Raw genomic sequence first — 21079 nt, 5'->3', positions numbered from 1 at the left:
GGTGCCGGGGGGCGGCGGGGGCGGGGGTCCGCGCCCCTGCACGTCCCTCACGTCGCACATGGCCGGGCCGCGCCGCGCCGCGCCGCCTCCCCCGCCGGGGCTGCCCGGGCTCCGCCCCCGCCCCGCCCCGCTCCGCTCTGCGGAGGCGCAAAGCGCCCGGACCGGAGCGGCGGTGGCCGCGCAGACCCCACCCTCCCCGCAAAAAAGCGGCTCCGGGCCGGGAGGGGGGAGCGGCGGCAGCGCTGGGGATGTTCCCCGGGGAGGCTTCGCTCTCAAATGGGCGCGATCATATTGATCTATTATTTTATTTTTTTATTCTTTTTATTCTTTTGTTCTTTTTATTTTTCTATTCTTTTCATTATTTTATTCTTTTTATTGTTTTATTATTATTTTTATTTTTCTTATTTTATTATTTCCATTTTATTATTTTTATTTTAGTATTATTTATTTTTCTTATTTGTCTTATTTTATTCTATTTATTATTTTATTTATTACTTTCATTATAATACTTGTATTTATTTTATTTCTTTTATTTTTAGTGTTAATATCACTATTTTCATTATTTGATATTTTTCACGATTTATTATATGATTGTGGATTGTTGTCACCCAGCCATGGGCCAGATTCCTGCAAGCTACGTTTCCACCTGAAATTAGGTGAGCAGCAGCCCAGCAATAACAACAACCCGAAGCAGTCGATGTTCACAGCACAGAGGGGTGGGGGACATCATCCAAGGGCCACCCAAAATAAAAAAAAAAAAAAAACAAACACAAACCTTTGGAGACACCTAAACCCCAAGCATGTGGATGCTTACCCCCAGCCATGGGGTGGGTCCCAGTCGGCACCCCAGGGTCCGTTTGGCAGGATGCTGGGTGGCAAATGTGCCGCACTGGGGAAACGTGGAAATACAGCTGGGAAGAGCTGTAGAGGTGGGAGCATCTGCTTTGGTGGGGTTTAAAAAAGCAAATTTTGCTTGAAAATGTAAAGCCCAGTAAGTGGCATCTGGGATACCTAAAGTGTTCAATAACCTTTTTTTTTTATTATTATATAGCGCAGTTTCCTCCTCGAGAAAGAAAGGCTTTTATTTTTATAATGGATCTCGAAATAACACTTTTTTGGCCATATCCTTACATGGAGCCACGATGGATAGAGTAAAAAAGTGCACAACCCTTCCCTCTCCCACACAGGAAAAAAAAAAAAATCACAAAATTAGCTACTATGAGGGAGCTGGCAAAGAGCCAGAGATTTGGGATGCAGGAAGCGAAAGGATGAGACCATCCAAGGTGGGGATGGGGGTCAGACACAACGGGGCTCCCTGGATCACCGTGCACAAAATCCACCCTCGGCAAAGGGCAGAGGGTTGTTGTTTTTTTTTTTTTCCCACAATCCTGGACCACGGAAGGCAAAGAAAATTCAGTTCCCAGCTAAAACGTGAGTCAGAAGAAAGAAGAAAATTCACGTGATGTGGCAGGACGAGGAGTTTGGGTATCTCCCTTCCACAGCTCTCCTCCACTTCGAAAACCACCACCCCCACAATACCAAAAGGAGCCCGAAAGTGAAACCCCGCCTGAATTAAAATCACAGTCACTTCAAATTAGATCCACCTAGTAACTCTTGGCTTAAAAACTCTTAAATAACTGGAGCGGAAAGCTTCAACTCCTAAATAAATGGCCTGGTTTTCAAAGGCACGAGCACCCAGCTGCTCCAAGCGAGGTCAGCTGGAAGAAGCATCGTTACTATTTATAAGGCACTTTCCCTGTGGGGACAGGGTGGTGGGCAGGACGGCACTGACTGCGCCGAGAGGGTTTATTTTCCCCTCTCCAGTCCAGCACAGCTTCCCTGTAAATAGTGCCTGGACCGGTAAATAAGCTGTTGCTCACAGCTGCTGTGCAAGGAGCCCACGGGGTGCTTAGCTCAGCGATTTTTCCAGAAATCAAATCACCGACGCAGGGACAAAAGCTGTCAGTAAGAGATGCGTCGGCTTGCTGAGAGCCACCGTCGGCACGGCGTGCCACGGGACGGCCAGCGATGCTGTCCCGCATCCTCTGCTTTGCCGCGTGACGGAAGATGCGGAGGGAGGAATAAATCACCCGGCGTTCGCTCGAGGTGCTGCCTCACCTACCCCATGGCAAGAACCTGCAGGGATTTAATAAACGCAAAGGGACAGAGATATAAATGCAATGCCAGGGCTCAAAATCGGAAAGTCCTGGTGGTAGACAGGGAAAAAAAAAAAGATCTCGAGCATCCGAGGGATGGAAGTGGAGGTCTGGAAGGGTGGGAGAGGGAAGGGCAGCACAGAAGAGGGGAGTCTGGGGGAAAAGGGTGAAAAACCCCGGTTCTATGAGGATGGGACACCTGTCTCTTACGGAGTTTACAGGCTTTGCAGAGTTCTCTGAAACACCAAAGCCAAAACCCTTCAATTCCCGCTGTTGTTGCCCTGCTGCTCAAACATCAAACTGACCTAGCAACCCATCCTGAATGGCGGAATTAGGCTCTGGGTACAGCCCAAAAATCACAGTCCTGGACTAAGTTTCGCATCCCTTTCGGAAGAACCTATCGGTACCAAGGGGCCACCAGCCAGCCTCCCCTTGGCACCCTTTCCCTGGCATCAAAATGAAGACAAGGGCAGCGATTGCTCACCCCAACTCTGACTAAGCCATGATTCATTCTCTTCTTTCTTCTTTTTTTTTTTTTTTCTTTTTTCCTCTAAAGGAAACTTGGAAGGAAAGGACAAGTCTCATTCCTGCCTACGTTCAGCGTGGCACGGACCACCTCCTCAGGACGCGGCACGAAGGGGTCAGCGCATAGTGTGCACGATGCCCTCTGGGATCCCAGTCACGCGGTCCAACCCTGCACCCAGCAACTGTTTGCGCAATTAAAATTTGAAGATGGTGGCTGGGAGCTGTGCGTGCACCCCCGTGAAGATGCAGCTGTGTGTGTGCTCGGTTAACGGCAGGACAGCTTGACCTGCAGCAATTTCCGGCACGGCCTCAGTTTACCAGACCAGGACACGGGCACAAATAATTCTCCCTAGCCTGGGAGCGAGGTTGCAAAAATCAGGCAGCGGCTGCCCAAATTCTTGTTAGTACATTAACGACACCCTCTTGCAACAGAGAGAATTATTCCTCTGGGCTGACCGAGAGGTATTTATACACTTAGTTGAAAAAAAAAAAATTAAAAATAAAAACCCCCAAAAATAAAATTAAGCTCTTTGCATTTTTGAAAAAAAAAAAAAAAAACAAAACAAAATCAGCTGGATCCTGGAGAAGCCAAGCAAATTGTCTGCAATGCTTTAGGGGCTTTAGGGGAATTGGGGATGTTCAAAAACCTCAGGGAGGAATCCAAGTGGTTGCCTCCTCTTCTTGCCCGCTGGATGCTGAGCTGGTTTTGCTGCTGATGGTGCTTCCTGTGCTGGGACTCGAAGTTTGCAAAAGCTGCTGAGGGACGGGCTGGTGGAGAAGGGCATTTTGCAAAGGTTGATAAAAAATGTTTGAGTTTGGAGAGGCAGCTGGAGTTCACGGTCCTTTGTTGCCTGCGCCTCCCTCCACCTCGCCCCTCACAGGTATTTCAGTCACTAGATGAAGTGAACGAGGAGTGAAGTGGGAGCCCTACCTGTGTTATGGGCATATCACCGCTCCCTCTCCTCATCCCACTCCCTCCCTCAGCCTGCCCAAGCCCTGCTGCTGGGGGACCACCACGAGCTCCTGCATCAGCCCCAGTAACACACCGGGGTGTTTCTGCCATGGAAAAGAACTTTTTCTCTCCTCCCCTCTTAACAAGATGGTTTTTCCTTCCTCATTTCTTGCCTTTCACCCCCCACTGCCCTTGCAATCTCACGCTCCCTTTTCCTCCTCGGCGACACCAAATCTGCAGCATCAACCCTGCTGCTGGCCAAAGTGGAACAGAAATCTGCCAAAAATCATTTATTCACAATATTATTTGAAGGCAGGGTTTCCTGAAGCGATAACGGGATATCGCTCAGTGCGGGACTCGCAGTCCCCTACCCTGAAATGAGAGGGGAGCTCCCAATTGACACCTCTTGGGTCTGCAACGGGGAGGGCTGAACCCTTCCCCGGGGTGCAGGATCAGGGCAAGGCAGGGAACATCCCGTGCTGGGGGCTACCCCACAGCCATCCCTCCAAACATCACAGAAATACGCCCATTCCTCCGGCTGGGGACAAGCCGTCCAGTTTCGAGCCTATTGCAGGCTGTAACTGGACCCCGTGTGCTCATGAAACGTCTTCCTTCCTCGATCGCAAGAAATCCTGCGCGTTGCTAAAAACAGCCCAGCACTGAAATACCAGCAAGCAGAGCAAGCACTCGGGGCTGCCACACGCGTGCCTTTGGGTGCAGCTTTTCTTAAAAACAGGCGTGAGTGGAGAAGGGGAAAACTCAAGAGGGTTCAGTCTCCGATGCTGAGAAACAAGCGCTGAGCCCGAGAGGGGGAAATCCCTGCAGAGGCACAGGGCGTTGCTTGGCCCCGCTGTATCAGCCCCGCTCAAACACCGGGCCGGGAGCTGATCTTGCCTTTCCTGGCAGCCAAGAGGCAGGAAAAGACACCACGGGGTTGCAGAAACACATGGGGGACACTTTTCCCAGCACGCCAGCAACAAGCAGCAGCAATCTGCTCTTGTGCACAAGACCTCGCTTACAACAATGAGTACTACCCAGGCAGTTCCAAAAAAAACCCAACTCACTGTCCACTGACAAAACAAAAAAAAAGCTCCTTATAGTTTTCTTTAAGTGCTTTTCCTGCCAATTTGAGCTCAGGGACCTGCTTGCTTTTGCTCAGCCCTCCGCTCTGAGTTCCCCTGCGTGCTGTCACCATCACGCTCGGTGCAACGCAGAAAATATTTCAGGGATGGTAAATCCTACCCGAAGTCAACTGTCTGTTGTGCTGCACCGTCAGCCTTGCTAAAAGCAATTTAAAAAAAAAAAATCCTTCTCATTTAGGAACCCTTCAAGCAGGAGGGTTCAAACCTAGTTTCTTTTGAGCTGGGAGATTCGTGCCCTAACTGGAGGAGTTTGGTTATAATCAGGTGAGTTAACCATGGGTAGGAAAGGAACTGGGAGAGCTGCAAACACATTGCCTGGACATGATGAACATGGGGAAGAAGGAAGGACAAGAGCTTGGATTTAATCTCCATTCCCCAGGCTAGAAGCAAAATCATCCAAGGAACCCTCCATTGCTCCCAGAGAAAGGTGGATACCCCCAATCCTCTTGGTGGGTCCCTGGGAAGACCAGTAAATCTCAAGGCCAGAGATGGGGACGTGTAAGATGGATGCCAGTAGCCAAGACTGATGACCCCAAAGGAGCCTTCCAGGACTAATGACCCCAAAGGAGCCTCTCAGACCGATGTTCTCATTTAAAATCCCAGGGAAGGAATTTCAACTGTAATTTTTGAGAATTACATTCTGTAATTCTCAAAAAAAAAAAGTTAGAACTAACGTTCTGAACCTGCAACATCCATTGCACATTTCTCAATGCTGTTCAGAAACGGGTCCGGGACCATTGAGCAACGTCCTGTGAAAGTTCCTGACCTTACACGACTAGTGCAAAACAAAACTCACCCCATAAACGGGCTAAATCATAAAGATAATTGACTCCATAGGTTGCGAAGACAAATATGGGTTTTAAAAAGTGGTTAGAGGGTAATTAGATGGCAAGAGGTTGGGGATATTCCAGTCTTGGGAATCAGATACTGGTTCTCCTTGAAATGAAATCTGGCTGCAAAGTTTCAGGCTTGGTCTCAACAGGAAGGGTTGAAGGCTGCGGATCAGAGCACCAAAATTCAGGGTTTGGCACTGTCAGTGACTCCGAGAAGCCAATATTCACGATAGCCTGACACTGGGTTGTGCCTCCTACCCCAGGTACTTTCAGTAACATCAAAGGAACACCTCCCCTGTGATTTTAGGGTGTGAAAATCCCCACTGAAAGTCCCCAGATTGGTTTAGGGTGTAAATCCACAAGATACTAAGCTTGACTTTAGGTTACTCCGTCCCTAAGCAAGATGCCACAACCACTTGTGACAAGGCACTGATCCAGCACAAAAATCCTGGGGGTTTGAAAGAAAAGTGTGTTCACAGGGTTACGCTATCCCAGCTGCTGGATCAGGTATTACCCATCCTCCTGCTGCTGGCATAAACCTGGTGTGTGTTATCATAGTGTAAAACAGAATAAATAATAAAGATAATACAGATGAATCAGCAGAAACACAGCCATGCCTTTACACCGGATCCAGACCCAACTGGTGCTGCAAAGTGATGCTGCAAGTCGGAATCCAGCGGTAAGGAGCTAAAATCCCGGCCATCCTCAAAGCACAGATTGTTATAGGAGCCATTTCCACTGAGGAACCCGATGGTTGAAGTTGGTTGCGTTCATGAAGAGCTTCATTCCCAGTCCATTGATGCATTTGGGACGCAGGTCTCCAGGTCTCCTGCCTGCAGGGCCCTAGTGATGGATAGGAAACCTCCGATGGATGAGTCGATTCAACCCATCTAAGGTGAAGATGGTCGCCCTCTGGAAATCACAGCCTGTCATTATCCCATGGGCTTTGCTATTGAACTATTTCCTAACATCTTATTAACACCCACCTTTCATTAAGAGCCTGGATCGTTATCTCATCATTGCAGGTTATTAAATCAAACAATAGCAAAGGCTGTGGCCTTTCATTCTGGGGCTGACTCACCTCATGATGTAACAAGCCCAGGCCAGTGACAACCTCAGCATCTCCATGGTGACCAAGAGGCTTCTAAAGAGGCGATGATGTCATGAAGCCCAGATAACTGGGAGATGCTGGGGAAGCTCTTTAAAATGATGCAAAAAACTACCACACAAAGCTCTAGGGAAGAAAATGTGGCGTTTTGTATTACTGCTGATGAAGGAGGAGGTGCCTGTAGGCAGCAGCATGCGCCAAATTAATCACAGCCTAGGAAAAAGAGTATTTTTTTATCCCTGCTGTCCACCCCCGCTAATATCAGTTTAGCTCCTGATACAGAGGCTTTTGATCAAGGGGTGATAAAACGTGGTCCTACAAAGCAGCATCCCAGGAGGATCTGGGAGGCTCAGATGGAAACGTTCCCTAGGGGAGGTTGAGCAGGGAGGAGGCATTGGAGCCCGGCATGGCTCCTGCGGTGTCTGCCTCCATCCACAGCAACACTGTGGGTAGTATTTGGGAAGGATTTATGTCACTTTGGGTGTCTACAAGGAGCTTGTCACCTTTGGCCACTTCTATCATCACAGAGAGGAACGGACAGTCCCGGAGCGATTCACCTGCATTCATTGATTGTAAACCAAGATGAGATGTGTTTGTAGCCTGTGAGCACGGACGGAGACCTCAGTGCTGTCCACGTCCAAAGCCACCCAATGCACATCTCAGTGCGCTCCAGCACGAGCTAACTCAACAACACACATCTCAGTGCTCTCCAGTATGAGCTGACCCAAAACACAGTTCCTTGTTCAACCCAGAGTCGCACGTAGGGAGGAAGAGTAACACTTTGATGAGGAGATGCATTTCAAAACTGCGTACGTGCTGAGGATCTTCCCACCCACACCCTTGTGAGCACATCTGCCATATCGACAACCCGCTTATCCCTGCTTCCTCGTAGGGCTGGGATGATACAGGCACTAGCTGTATGGTTGCCCAATGCACCTCAAGCCTATCCAAGAAGAACCACTTTTGGGACCAACATCATTCCTTGGGTTGAGCTGTTCCCTGGATCAGCCTCCCCAAGGGTTCCTCTCCATCCAACTGATGGAAACCACAAGTCATCAAGAGGTGAGGTTGAAGTGTCCCACTTCTCCAGACTGTTGTCATGTGCTTTTAAACCAGAGAACTTCAAGGACTGCAGGAAGTCTGTGAAACTTAACTAAGAGGGAAAACGTACGGTCAGTAAGTTGAAATTTAGAATAGGAAGGTCCACAACTACACTGAAAAATACCCAAAGTCCAACCAACTGAAAAGTCATCACAAGATGACAAAGATTTCTGAATTCTCTGCAGCACGAACAACAACGATCAAGAGAAGAAAGACTGCTTGAGGCTCTGTCCTTTACACAGCAGACATCTCTAGGAGTTTGGTTTTTTTTCAGCTGCAGCAGTCAGTTTGAGTTTCCATATCTCTTGCTGGAGCTCTCTACAGTCAAAGCCTTCTCCAGATAACCTTCCAGATACCCGATTTCTTGACAACTCTCCTAACCAATTTTTTTTGAGTCAAATCACTGGAATCAGATAACACAGATTACTGGAATGCAGAAGTTAAATAACTAGATTTCCTTGTCACTGTTTTCTTCTTAAAATTTTTCTGCTTATAAGGCAAATATTTCCATTTATCTAATTTCTAGCACATGTTTTTAGTGTGTACATTTCATTTAATCTTTTTCATGCCATGGAGACCTGGCTGCAGAAGAAAAAGAGCTAAAATTGTCAAAAAAAAAATCTACAGAATTTGTTTCTCCTTTCTCTGATATTTTCCAGTCAGACATGAAAAATATTAATGGGAAATTTCTCTGGAATTTTGGGACAAGCTGAAACAATATGGAGTGCTTGCTGCCAACATATTTTCTCAAAAGCATTTACATTTTCCAACCCGCAATACAAGCTGTTAACAGCTCCTTGGATGAAAAAAAATAATAATATTCAGCTGAATGTTTAGATTTCTGCCCTGGAGTTTAATACATGGCAGCAAACCGGCATTTGCGTACCTGGATGTTTGGTAGGGATCATGAGGGAAGATGCTGTGCTTCGTAGAACCAAGGAGTGCCACAATTTCCTCGCAAAACAACTGCTGTTACTTGAGCTGAGAACCAGAGCCATGAGGGGATGGCACAGGTGAAGCACATGTTGGCCATCAACCATGAGTTGTCCCCACCAAATATGATGGAGAAAGGGGAAAATCACTTTCATGGTGTCTACTTCGGTATTTCTGGCAGTACCACTCATCAGGGAATCACAGCACAAACTCTGTGCCTCAAATAGGGTTCAATTTTTTTCTTCTCACATCTTGAAAACCAAACAAATGACTCCAGGAGACATAGGCTCACCCTACGTATTCATCCCAACCGCAACGGTGGGCCCGTGCCTCACAGTTTGCACCTCAGGCTGACGTCTGCGGCGATAGCAAGGACGGAGCGAGGGTTTCACATTTCCCAGCCCGGCTGTTTACCCAGTGCTCAGGCTGAATTAAAACAACTGCTAGAGAGTGGCTTGAGTCAACAAGAGATCTGAGAGCCACCCAACACCCAGGCAGGGTCTCCTGCCAACTTCCCAATAAAGACGGAGCGCTGGGCTCAGGCTCAAGGCCTGACCTTCTTTCGCTTCATGTTGCGCATGTATTGCCTGAGCTTGGATAACCCAAGGCATCTCAGTGATGGGCACATCATTCCCCACTGCTCAACTGAGCCTCAACAGTCTCCCAAACTATGTGTTGAGCCAACAGGAGCTACAGTCTGCACCTATTGGGGTGCTGAGACCCACAGAGGTTTGCACGGGCAAAGCCCAGAGCATTTCCCAAACCTGCCAGCTATGCAAAAGCAAGGTCTTTCTGCAGTCATGGCTAATGGGAATCCCACCGGCATGGGTTTGGTCAGAGGGTCACAGTAGCTGCAGGCTCCCATATCTGCAGGACCAGGGAGACCTTATAGCGGTCTTCCAGTACCTCAAGGGAGCTGATGGGAAAGATGGGGAGAAACTCTTTAGCAGGGCCTGTTGCGATAGGACAAGGCGTAATGGTTTTAAAATAGAGGGAGGTAGGTTCAGACTGGATACTAGGAAAAGAATTTTACCCTGAGGGTGGTGGAACACTGGAACAGGTTGTCCAAAGAGGTGGTGGATGCCCCATCCCTGGAAACTTTCAAGGCCAGGTTGGACGGGGCTCTGAGCAACCTGATCCGGTTGGAGATGTCCCTGCTCCTTGCAGGGAGGTTGGACTGGATGGCCTTTAAAGGTCCCTTCCAACCCAAAGCATTCTATGATTCTATGACACGCTCTGAGCACAGATGTGTTGCATGCCCCCTCCTCGTCCTGCCTTAAACAGAGATGTTCATTCCAGAGCTGACCAGCTAAATAGCCCTGAAAACCCATCTCACACAGGGTCTAACCCAGCCCTGTGATGCATGGACAAGCACAACTCCCTCAGACACGTGCAGGAGCACACGCAACCGCCTCGATCCCTAGCAGCCCGTGCCGCTGCTGCCTTCGGATGCTACTCAAAAATCAGGTCCTTTCGCATTCAGACAGAATCAGTCATCGCTGAAACAGGGTGACTAAGGCTCAGCGCTGGCACACGCTAAGCCTCATCTCACACTGCCTTGTCTTGTCTTGTTTGCAGCCAGGCCGTTAGCCGCCAAGGCCACCCAACCCCATCACTGCAAGCACAGAATGGCAGGACATCCAACAGCCCAAGCCAGAAAAGGCAACCACAGATTTTCCAAAATTTGGACTGATACAGCCATACTCAAAAAAGATCTCTCCCCACCCTCGTGTCCTCCACTGAGAAGTTGCCCAAATTGCTGCCATTGCAACAGACATCAATCATTTAATGATTTATTAAGTTGCCCTCCTATTTACAGCACCAATGTGTTTGGCCTGGGTTAGTTTCTGAGCACCCAAAAATCATGAAAAGAAAAATAGGAGAGGGGAAACACGGCAGCAACCACAGGTGATTTCATGTTTAAGAGAACCGAAGGCTTCGCTGACTGTGTTCCCCCATGTACCTGTTCTTCACAACTGGCAGGAGGTGGAAATCTATTCCCTGCCTTCAGCAAATCAACCTTGGAGAAACAAACAAACACAAAAATCACTGCTGGCAGGTGCTTCTGTCTCAACTTGTCCTGCTCTGGTCAATTCAACAACTCAGAGATTTTCATCTGCAAAGTGACTTCCAAGTCCCTCTTCCCACCCCAAAGCCTTGTCCTCAGCTGTGGACTGGGTCCAGCACTTCAACTGGGAAACGGAATCAGGCTGGAAAAAAAAATAACAGCATTTTTTTTTCTTTTTTTCTTTTTTTTTTCTTGCAAAGGGAGTGTTGTTTTGCAAGCATGGATCCATCCCCGGAGCAGCGGTGTTGGCACAAAGCGGTGCCGGGGTGGAGGGGCTTCAGCGAACTGCCGAAACCCAAATCACAGCCTCAGCTGCGTCCTACTGTTCCTGTTAGAAATCCCTTGCTAATTAGGAGGATTTCTAAGAAAATCAGTGAGTGGGAGAAAAAACAAGTCAAAAACTGAAATTTCTTCCCTGGGCATGCTAGACTCCCAGCATCAAGGTGGGATGCTTGCCTGGATCACACCTGGGATGAAGGGACAAGTTTCCTCCAAATAAATTCATATCAGTGAGTAAGGAGTTTTTATTCTCCACTCCTGCAGGATAACCCGGCGATAGCTCAGCAGTGCCTGCCTACATTTCCAGAGGCAGAATAATTCAGTCTCCTTGGGCCGGGCACGCAGTCCCTGCCTTCAAGCCCACGAGCAAGACACGCGCAGTGCAACCCGTCCTCCTGTTTATCCCTCAGCAGAAGCAGCCGGAGCTCCGGAGAGACCGACGCTGGGAAGTCACATCCCCCTTTGGCACTTGCGGCCAGATTTGAGTGCGTCTAATTTTTTTTTTTCCCAGTACCGCTGGGAGAAAAACACCTCCTGTCCCAGCGTGTTATCCCTGTTATTTACGAGGCTCAGCTGTTCTCTAGGTTTCCGGCACCAGCGATAGCTGTCCATGCCCCTTTCGCGTGTCTCCGGAGGAGGTTGCGGCTGCTGGCAGGGATGATGGCTGTGCCGGGTGACGGCGAGGTCAGAAAAGCAGAGCCCGGCAGCGTTTCCTCCTCGTGTGCATGTGAACGGGGCATGCACAGCCGCTGCGGCTTCCCGGGGCTGGCACGTGTTCCGGCAGCCTTCAATCCTCGCCGTCCCTCTCGGATGGCCAAGCCGGCCGCGTGCCAGCGAGTTGTGGAGGGCCAAAAAAAAAAAATAAATAGCAGTAAACAAGTTCACCCCAGCAAAAGGCTCTCCCTGCGTCAGGTTGGGCAAACGAGCGCCAGAGCTGAGTGCCAAGGCACCAAGGAGGGGAATAAATCAGCTTGTTTGGAGGTTTAATGCCAGCCCTGCCGTGTCCCTGCCCAAATGCCGGCTGCCGAGGGCTGCCGGCCCCACCAGGAGAGCCCAAACCAGGGCTGGGGCTGCGCAGGAACCTCCTTTTCCCGGCAGATTTATCATCACCCCTTCCCCAGCCCCAAAGCAGCATCATTGCTCCCCAAGCCATTTCCCAGGGAGACAATTTGCCCACCTCAAACTCCCCACCCTGTCCTCAAATAACCTATTCCGTGGCTTAGCAAAGCTTTTCCCGATTTCCCACCCAAATCTCCCCAGCTGGGGTTTTAACACCCTACTCCAGCCCACGTGGGTTGATTTTGAAGCTCAGCGTTGCGCTGCGGTAAGGTCTGGACCAGCGACGCGCACCAAAATGCACCGACATGCAGGACGCGCTGCAGGATGCTCCGGCACAGCCAGGTTTGATGCAGGGAGCGCTGGATCTGCAGATAAGAGCATCCAAAGCCACCATTACTGCGGCCTCCAGCCTATCACTGCACCCTCCCGTGCCTCAGTTTCCCCTCTCTCAAGTGATAAAGCTGGAAACCATCCATCGAGGACTGAAGAAATGGCGAGAGGGGGAATAAAAAAATCTCAGCAGCCAACTAGGACCAAACAGCATGATGCCCCTGGAAAAAAATAATAATGAAAAACCAAAAGGAAAACCCAATTCCAGGATGTCTTAGCTGGAAGGTGGTATAGAAAATGCAGGAGGTTGGGTTTTCTGGCCCAGACAGTGCTGGTTCCTCAGCGCCAGGGAAGGACACATCTCTCCCTGTGCTTTCGGGAAGAGGTTTAATACAGGATGGGACAGGGTGGGCAACACCAAGAAGATGTTTCCAGAATGAGATATATGGGAATGCACAAAATGAGAGCGATTTTTCTGCTCCAGGAAGGAGAAAACTGGGGTGGAAAATGTCAGAAGAGCTTTCAGTCCGAAAAAGGATGCTGTGAAGAAAATAATAGCTGTCCTTTATCACAAGGAATATTTAAAGCAGATACAGGAAAAGATACCCAGGTGTCAGGGGAAGCCTAACACCTTGGGAGGACAAGGAATCCCCCAAGGGAAATTTGAAACTGCTTGTGTAGGTTTGATCTTGACTCCCAGCTGGGGCCTGTCCCCCATCTTCCTTTTTTTTTTTTTTTTTTTTCAGCCTTAAAATGTGGAAAAGGAAGCAGGGTGCCCTGCAGAGACGTGCGTGCCTGTGTGTGTGTGTGTACGCACACACCAGGCAAACAGGGATCGCACCTCACCGGTCGCTGGTTTTGAAATCCTCCCACGTCCTTCCACGGAAAACCCGCGATCATCTGATTTAAAGCCTTTGGAGTCATTTTATGCCAAGATGAATTTCTTCATCGTCGAGGGTGTGTTAGGGAAGGGTTCGGCATGCCAGCTGCCCTGCCAGCACCGGCTTCTGATGGCAAGAGGAACCTCAGAGATGGTGGGATGCCAGGTGGAGAAGTGGCCTGCGGGGTGTTGGTGGTGTGATCTGAGCACTGGGGTGAAGCTCAAGCCCATGATGAGCTCCCTTCTCCACGGTCCAAGTCCAGCCAGCTGGGTTTTTCCTACTTAACATGGCCACAAAGCCCAGTCTTCAGCCAGCGGCGTGGACAGACAGCACTGGGGTCGTGCCAAAGCCTGTTCACCAGGTAAATACGGCATAGGAGAGTCCTTCTCCATCCATGCAGGAGTGAGGCAAGGCACCAAGAGGAAGGTTTTCCAGTGTCCCACATTGCTCAGTGGGTTGCTGGCCCTGGGAAGGCAGGTTACAGGCATATCTGCCTGCTCCCAGGTCAGGAGATGAGATGCTATCAGCAGCTGCATCTTTACGTGGTTTCAATTCCCAGACTCAGGAAGTCCGAGAAGCTGTAGCAACCCATGTCTTCCCGTTGGCTGGTTTCTGTGGAGTGATCGGGTCCCCAAAACTCCCACTGGACCTTACAGCTCCCCCAAAGCAGCACCCACCCCTTTACAAGCCTCCTACCCTGGTTTCAAGTTGGATGGTGGTCCCACTTCTGGCTGGTGGCAACCGAGGACATCCCACCTCCCCACCAAAGCCTGGCATGTCCTCCCCTGCACCAATGCCCCAAGACGTGGTGATCTTTGCTGCTTGGTTGGGCAAGACCCCGTGAGCATGATCAGGAACACAACTGCTAGGCACGGTGGCTCCTTAAATCCATTAAAAACTCTCCACGAGTGGCTGTAAGCGCTAAAGAAGGCATCATGCCAAGAGGGAGTGGAGGGGTCATCAAGTGCTTTCTTGGAGCTGCAGGGAGCAGGGGCATGCTGGGATGGGTGCGATGGGGGGACAGACACCTGCTCCTCTGGGTCGTTTCCTTGCGTTTCGCTCAAGAGGCCAGTAAGGCGAAAGGGGATGAAACGAAACCGAAAGCCACAAGGAAAATACCCTGGCAAGAAACACCGGCCAGAGGGAAAAGCAGGACATGAGGGGCTTTCCAGCCTTCCAGGAAAGGTGTTCACTGAAAACAAGGCTATGTTTGGACTCAGGCACGAGCCGGTGAGTCAGGAGAGCCAGGGCCAGCTCTGCTGTACGTTTCCTCCCTGCCCTTTGAGCAGACGGCTGCGAGCAGACACCCGCGCCGTCACCGTCAGCGGGACAGCCCCCGCGGGGAGCTGCGGCAGGCAGGACCCTCCTCAAGCAGCTCCTGACTCCCTGCTCGGCTTCTCCCCATCAGATGCGTTGCTCATCGTCCCTTGTAAAGCCTTCCTGGTGCCTTTGATGGGAAGAGCTGAATAAAAAGTTTTCCAAGCCTGCCAGGAAAGCGCGACATTGAGGAACGACGGGTGACGTGACCAGCGAACGCAGCAGCTTTGCAGGCCATCGCCAGCAAGCCAGAAAGCAGCCCAAAGTGACTGAATTATCCCTTTTGATACCAAAAAGCTGCAGAAAGGCAAATCTCCTCCCTTAGATGTAATCACTCTGCAGAAGCAGGTGGTTTCCCATCAGCGGGTGTTATAATCTGACCGCAGGAGCTGGGATATCAAGGAAGTGCTCAATAGCGAAGGGGACACGTAGCAGATACAGTAACACCAGGATGCGGCACTGTCCCACCCTTTCCCTTCAGGCTCATGTGCAAAAGGCACCTCTGCTTCTGCTAACAAGAGCCTCCTTGATCTCAGCGAGCAGAAACGAGACCAGAAGACGTCACAACTTCTGCTAACCGAGAAAAGGCTTAATAAAGAGCTGTACTGTTGTAGCAGCCTGGCTGTCTACCCACTCCTCCCACCACACGGCTGGAAATCGCAGTGCTGGGTGGCAGAAAACACCTCTGTAACATCATCCCCACCAGGACAAAACATCTCTTGTTATCATTTTCCCCGCTGTATAATAACTTCTGCCACCTTTGGATAGGGGCTGCTTGCAGGAGATTGTTCTGATGGCCACTGGCAGAGAGGAGCCATGGGAAGGTGGACATCAGCAGGGCTTTGTGCGGGTCTACCGGGTGCTCTTCTCCACCCAGTGTCATGGGATGCTGGAAACCTCCATGCAGACAAAGACCCCATGGTCTTTGGGACGTGGCTGGGACGCAGTGGTTGAGGGACATCTGACATAACATATTTGCAGTGGGGCCAGCAGATGCGACACACGGTGAGGTCTCTTTGCAGAGCAGCTCTGTGCCTCGCAAGCATCCCAAGGGCTGGATTTGGGAGTTGCTGTTATAGAGTTGCCAAGATCTCCCAACAACCTGGCTGAAGGTGAGCGAATAGGGCCTTGTGGAGGCAGGTGAGATGTGGGGAGGAAGGACCCTAGGAAGATTAGGGCTGGTTTTTCAAACCTGCTGCTCCCCACTGCGTGGTGGGTGGTCAGCTCCTCCAACCCCTTGCTAGCCCTGAGGTCGTATTCATCTCAGTTACATGCTGCCAGCTTGGACCCGTGTCTGGCTCTCCTTGAGGCCAATGGTGATGGAAAGGTTGCCACTGGAGCCATTGAGCCCATCCATCTTCAAAGCCTGGGCCTATCCTGCAAAGACAGCAGGCTTGGCACAGATGGCTGCAGTTGCCCAAGCTGTCTCAGCTTGGGATAGCACTGGTGTCACACAGCCGCAGCCAATGTCCACATCAGCAGAGCCCCTTTGCAGGAACACAGTGTCCGCCATGGCCTCTCCAAAACACAGACCGTATCCATCCAGGCCCACCTCTGCCACCAGCATGACCCTTCTTGGCGATCCCACAGAAGACCGTCAACAGACAAAATGAACACCAACCACTCCAGAATCTGCCTCCTCATCAACCATGGCCCAACTCTTTCTTACCCAACTCAAGCCACGCATCACCACACCGGATCCTTTGCTCACAGGAACGGTAACATGCCCTGATGAGTGTTGACCCAAGCAGCACCCAGCAGGTCCTCCTGGCCAACAGCTCAAAGCCAACCTACACCTTTGTACATACTCATAAATAATTTATTCACAGTGTCACGTAATTTTTTTTGAGCTATTAAACACTTTGCACCACGCATCTGTTGTGCCCTTGCCAACTTGCTAATGGCTATACCCAGCATCATGCGCTCGATCTCTGCTCGCTGCCTTTCAGTCTCATCTCCAGCTCCTTCCTAGCCAGCAACGCCACCAGGATTTCATTTGTCCTTTGACAAGTGACAAACGTCCCATTTTCTGGCAATATCCTGGCTGCTTATCACCTACGTGCTCCACAGGCTTCCTCGTGTCAGCCGCAGTAATTAAATCATATTTTTCAGGCGGGGTGAAGGGCATTTGAGGTGAAAGCTCCCAACACCTCCTGCCAGCAGAGTCATGGCACCACGTGGGGATCAAGACTTCCTCCAGCGCTCCCAGCTGATGTGGCGATGCTGTAAGAAATTAATTCCTGCCCTAAGCTCATTCCTTCCAGCTTCCCTGGAGCATCCCTGCTAGAAATACCTTTCTTTAATACCTGAAACTGCCAAATGCCTTGAGGTTGGCTAAATGGCAACTGTTGTGGAGTTGTGAAGTGCAGATCCCGGGGCAATGCCACTGGCTATGATGCCCCAAGAGAAGTGAGGCAGAACAGAGCCAAGGCACTGGGGATTTAGCACAGACTTGTCAGGGAGACCTTGGAAAGTGATGCCAAGGCTGCAAGCAGCGAGAAGCCAGCAGAGTTAAGGGTGGAGTTTGCGTTTTACTCCCCAGGATACTCCATTTCCGCACGCAGGGGTGTGCAGAGACAGCTCAGGGCCCCCAGAAGGCACAGCTCAGTGTCTCCCTGTGCCTCGAGCTACCTGGGGCTTGCAGAGCAGCAGCACTCAGGCAGAGCCTCCTCTTTGCACCCCGGGTCTGGGTGGCGGCGAGCAAGCCCCAGGGGGAGATGCTGCTCCCAAAAGGCTCCCAAAGGAAAGGCTCAGCCTCCTTGCAAGAGCTGGCTGGAGTTGTTTTCCTCCGGGAGGACTGGGCAGACATCCTGACCCCAACCAGACCGAGGCCACCACTATCAGCAGGATTTTTAATGCACCCAGTCGAACTACAGGGAAAATAGCTTCATGCCCAACTCTTCTGTGCTCTGTGCTTTTGAAGGGCAGCCAGAAGACCATGGTCTCCACAACCCTCCTGCCTGGTGGCTCTTAGATATGTCCATGTGCTCTGGGCACAGCTGGTGACATGGGGTTCCGTCAGCCCAAAAGCATGGTCTCAGCTGGGGTCATGTCTACACAGATGGAAGCCAGGCCTTACAGAGAACCTCTACAAACACTGTCATGGCCAAACTCACAGAGTCTATTCCAGTTTAAGCAAGCCTTACAGTCTCCATCTGCAAGAAGAAGGGGTCCTTTGGGGATCTCCAGCATGAGCTGAGCACGCACGTGCACAAGCGATGGGCAAAACCCGTCCACGCTGGTCTCTGTGCCACGTTGGACCTTCCCAAGGTGGAGCTGCAAGCTGATGCAGGGAGCTGCTCAGGCATTTCAAGATTCACCTCAAGAGGAAGTTTGCAGAGGAGGTATGGCTGTGAGGGTGACACAATGGTTGCAGAACCAAATTGCCCACAGCAGGGTCCTGAGGACTTGCAGGTTAGCTGTGCCCCAGGTATCTAAGCGGCGACAGCAAGGACGGCATGGTGCCCCAACAAATAGGTCCTCCCCAACTCAGGTGTGCTGGGCAAGAGCGCATGGAAATGCATCCTTATTTCTGCAAACCCACCATGTGTTTCCTGAGTGCTGGAGACCTGCCCATCATTTTTATCACTGGGCAGTGGGGCCAAGTGAGCTGCCTTCCAACGTGGGAAGCTCCCCCCAGCTCCCCATGCTCACCTCCAAGGGCTCCGTGCTTTTAAAACCTGACGCACTTCGCTTTCCTCCAGCTGCCCACACCCCAGCATCTCCCCTTCTGCCCTAAACGAATCTGTTTATCACCCAAAATTAAATCAAGACCTGAGGTCTGCTGCGCTGTCAAGATGCGAGGGTGTGAAGCACATCACGCTTCATTGAGCTTTAAAACGCAACAGAAATCTCCGCGTCTGAGATCACCGGCGCTGTGAACATCACTGCGGGCAAACTGCCGCACATCCAAAACATCCTCCCCAGAGCACAGCAAGGTGAGAAAAACAAATTCAACTCTCTCCCCCAAATTTTCATTCCCTCCCTGCTGCCCTTTCAGGCCACGCCAGGCTCTACATGTGATCTCCCCACAGTGGTACCCTCTGCCCTTGCCCCAGCACTGCCAGCCCCCAGTATGGCACCGGGACACCGATCCACTTTGGCAAAGCACCTGGGTTAGGTGCTGAGCAGCATCTTCTCCTTGTGTCCTTACACATCCAGACTTAACCCTGCCTCCCCTGGCTTTCCTGTCTCCTGGAGAAGACTTTTTGCCCTCTGTTTCTTCTCCCAGTAGAGCTGCTAGGACAAGGAGCCACCACAAGCATCCCGCTCTGTGCCTCACCATGCCTGCACTGTGGTACCCCGCTGGAAAGCGGAGCTCTTGGGGTGACGAGGAGGTGACATGAAGGACCTCTGCTTCCAGGAAGGATGGAGAACTCATACATCCACCCGTGGGGCAGCACAGGACCTTTAGGTCCCGTAGGCTGGGTCCTTCTTGCCCCACACCACTAAGCTGGGGGAATTTCTGCCAGCTGTTGGGATGGAGTTTTTGGGAAAAGAGATGGTTTTGGGTGCAGATCAAAGAGCACCACGGCGTGAAAGAGGGCTGCCCAGGTGGGGTACCCCCCTCAAAATCCGTTTACCTCCCTCCCTCCTCCCAGGGTCCCAATGACACAGGTCCTCCAGCTGAGCATCTCCCAAGGACCACCACAAATGCACGCAGGTTGCCAGTTCTCAGCTTGCATCACCCAAACCAACCCCCACCAACACCCCCCTGCCCAGAAACGTCCTGCTCCCTCCTCATCCTCAGCCCTTGCATCAGCCAAGGCAAGGCGGAGGGAAAACAGTTGCCCTTTGTGGGCTCCGTTTCTACCCCGCTCCCACCCCAGCATCGCGGGGTGCCCCCCATCCTCCCCCCAAAAACCAGCGGAGCAGCAAGGCCGGGCACAGCCCGGTGCTCCCATCTCCCACCCCTGTAAGGAGGCACCGCACGGGGCAGAGACCCCAATCCCATTCCCAGGTGTCCCCCACCCCCAGCATCCCGGGGTGCTGCCCACCCCAAATCCAGCCCCTACCTTTGCGGAACGGCATGGGACGGGCGGGGGGCAGGGCTGCGCTCGGACGCCTGGGTTCCGCGATCTTGTATCTACAGAATTTTTATTTTTCCTTCTTTATTTCTATTTTCTTCCTCCTCTGTCTTCTTTTAGAAGGAAACGGACATATTTGGGCAAAGCCCGGCAGAAACCAGCGTCATCTGGAGGCAGGCACTGCAGCAAGGAGGAAGTTCTTGTCATTTCGGAACTTTTAACCCTTAGCATCCCGGAGGGAGCAGGGCTGGGAGAGGGGTGACAGGGACAGGGCAGGGAGCTGATGGCCTTAGAAGGGGATGTGAGGCACTGGGAACTGTATTTTTGTTTGGTTTTTGTTTGGTTTGTGGGTTTTGGTTGGTTGGTTGGTTGTTTTTTTTTTTCCTGGTAGGATCAGTATAGAACTGAGTGTAATGGATGTGAATGGGATAATGGGATTTTCATAGAATCATAGAATGGTTTGGTTTGGAAGGGACCTTAAAAATCTGCTTTTGGCCTCTCACATCACCTCTGCCGATCTTCTGAGCTCAGCAGAGCACCGATCCCATTTTCTATGGGGTGGCACTGGGCCAAGCTGGGCAAACTCAGCTGCTTCCAACACCAAGGAGCCAGAAATTTGTATCCCCCTGCTTAGCATCTCCTGGCTGCCCTTGCACAGGCTGGTTCATCCCAGGCCAAGGCAATTGGAGGTTCAGATTCTGTGGTGCTAATCCCCATGCTGAGGATGTGCAAATCCCCCTCTCCTGGGGTCACGGCAGGGACACCCAGCACAGGGCTAGGACGAGCTGTGAGCTGAGCCTAGAGTTTTGAAGCGCAATCAGGTCTGTGTGGCTTAATCTCTACCATTCAACCTATGGCTCAGGTGGAAGCAGGAGATGATGGCGGAGCATTACTGCCCAGGAGAGCTGTTTATTTTTGCTGTTGTTCCTTTTCTGCCCACCCTGGAGGTAGAAAGAGGCATTGGCTTGGAGCTTGTTCAAGAGAAACTCCTTAAGCTATGCAAGACTGAACCCCGTCCTTCCATCTTGGTGTTCTATCATAGAATGATAGAATGGCTAGGGTTGGAAGGGACCTTCAAAGGTCATCTAGTCCAACCCCCCTGCAAGGAGCAGGGACATTCCCAACTAGATCAGGTTGCTCAGAGCCTCATCCAGATACAGATACACTGTGCTGTGTCTTTGCTCCCTACAGAACTGTTCTTCCCTCCTGGAGTCATCAAGACCTTCCTCAAACAATCCCTGTGCCGATGGCTGCGGTGGTATAAAGCCTCTCTGCCCATCTACTGCAGGCTCCAGCCCCATCCAGACTATCATGACGGTCAAGGTGAGTGCTCTTCATCTGCTCCAGCTCAGAGTCTGCCAGGTTTGG

The sequence above is a fragment of the Chlamydotis macqueenii genome, chromosome 1, assembly GCF_036417535.1.
Source record: "Chlamydotis macqueenii isolate bChlMac1 chromosome 1, bChlMac1.mat, whole genome shotgun sequence".
Classification (NCBI taxonomy): domain Eukaryota; kingdom Metazoa; phylum Chordata; class Aves; order Otidiformes; family Otididae; genus Chlamydotis; species Chlamydotis macqueenii.
Note: the sequence above shows the minus strand (reverse complement) of the source record.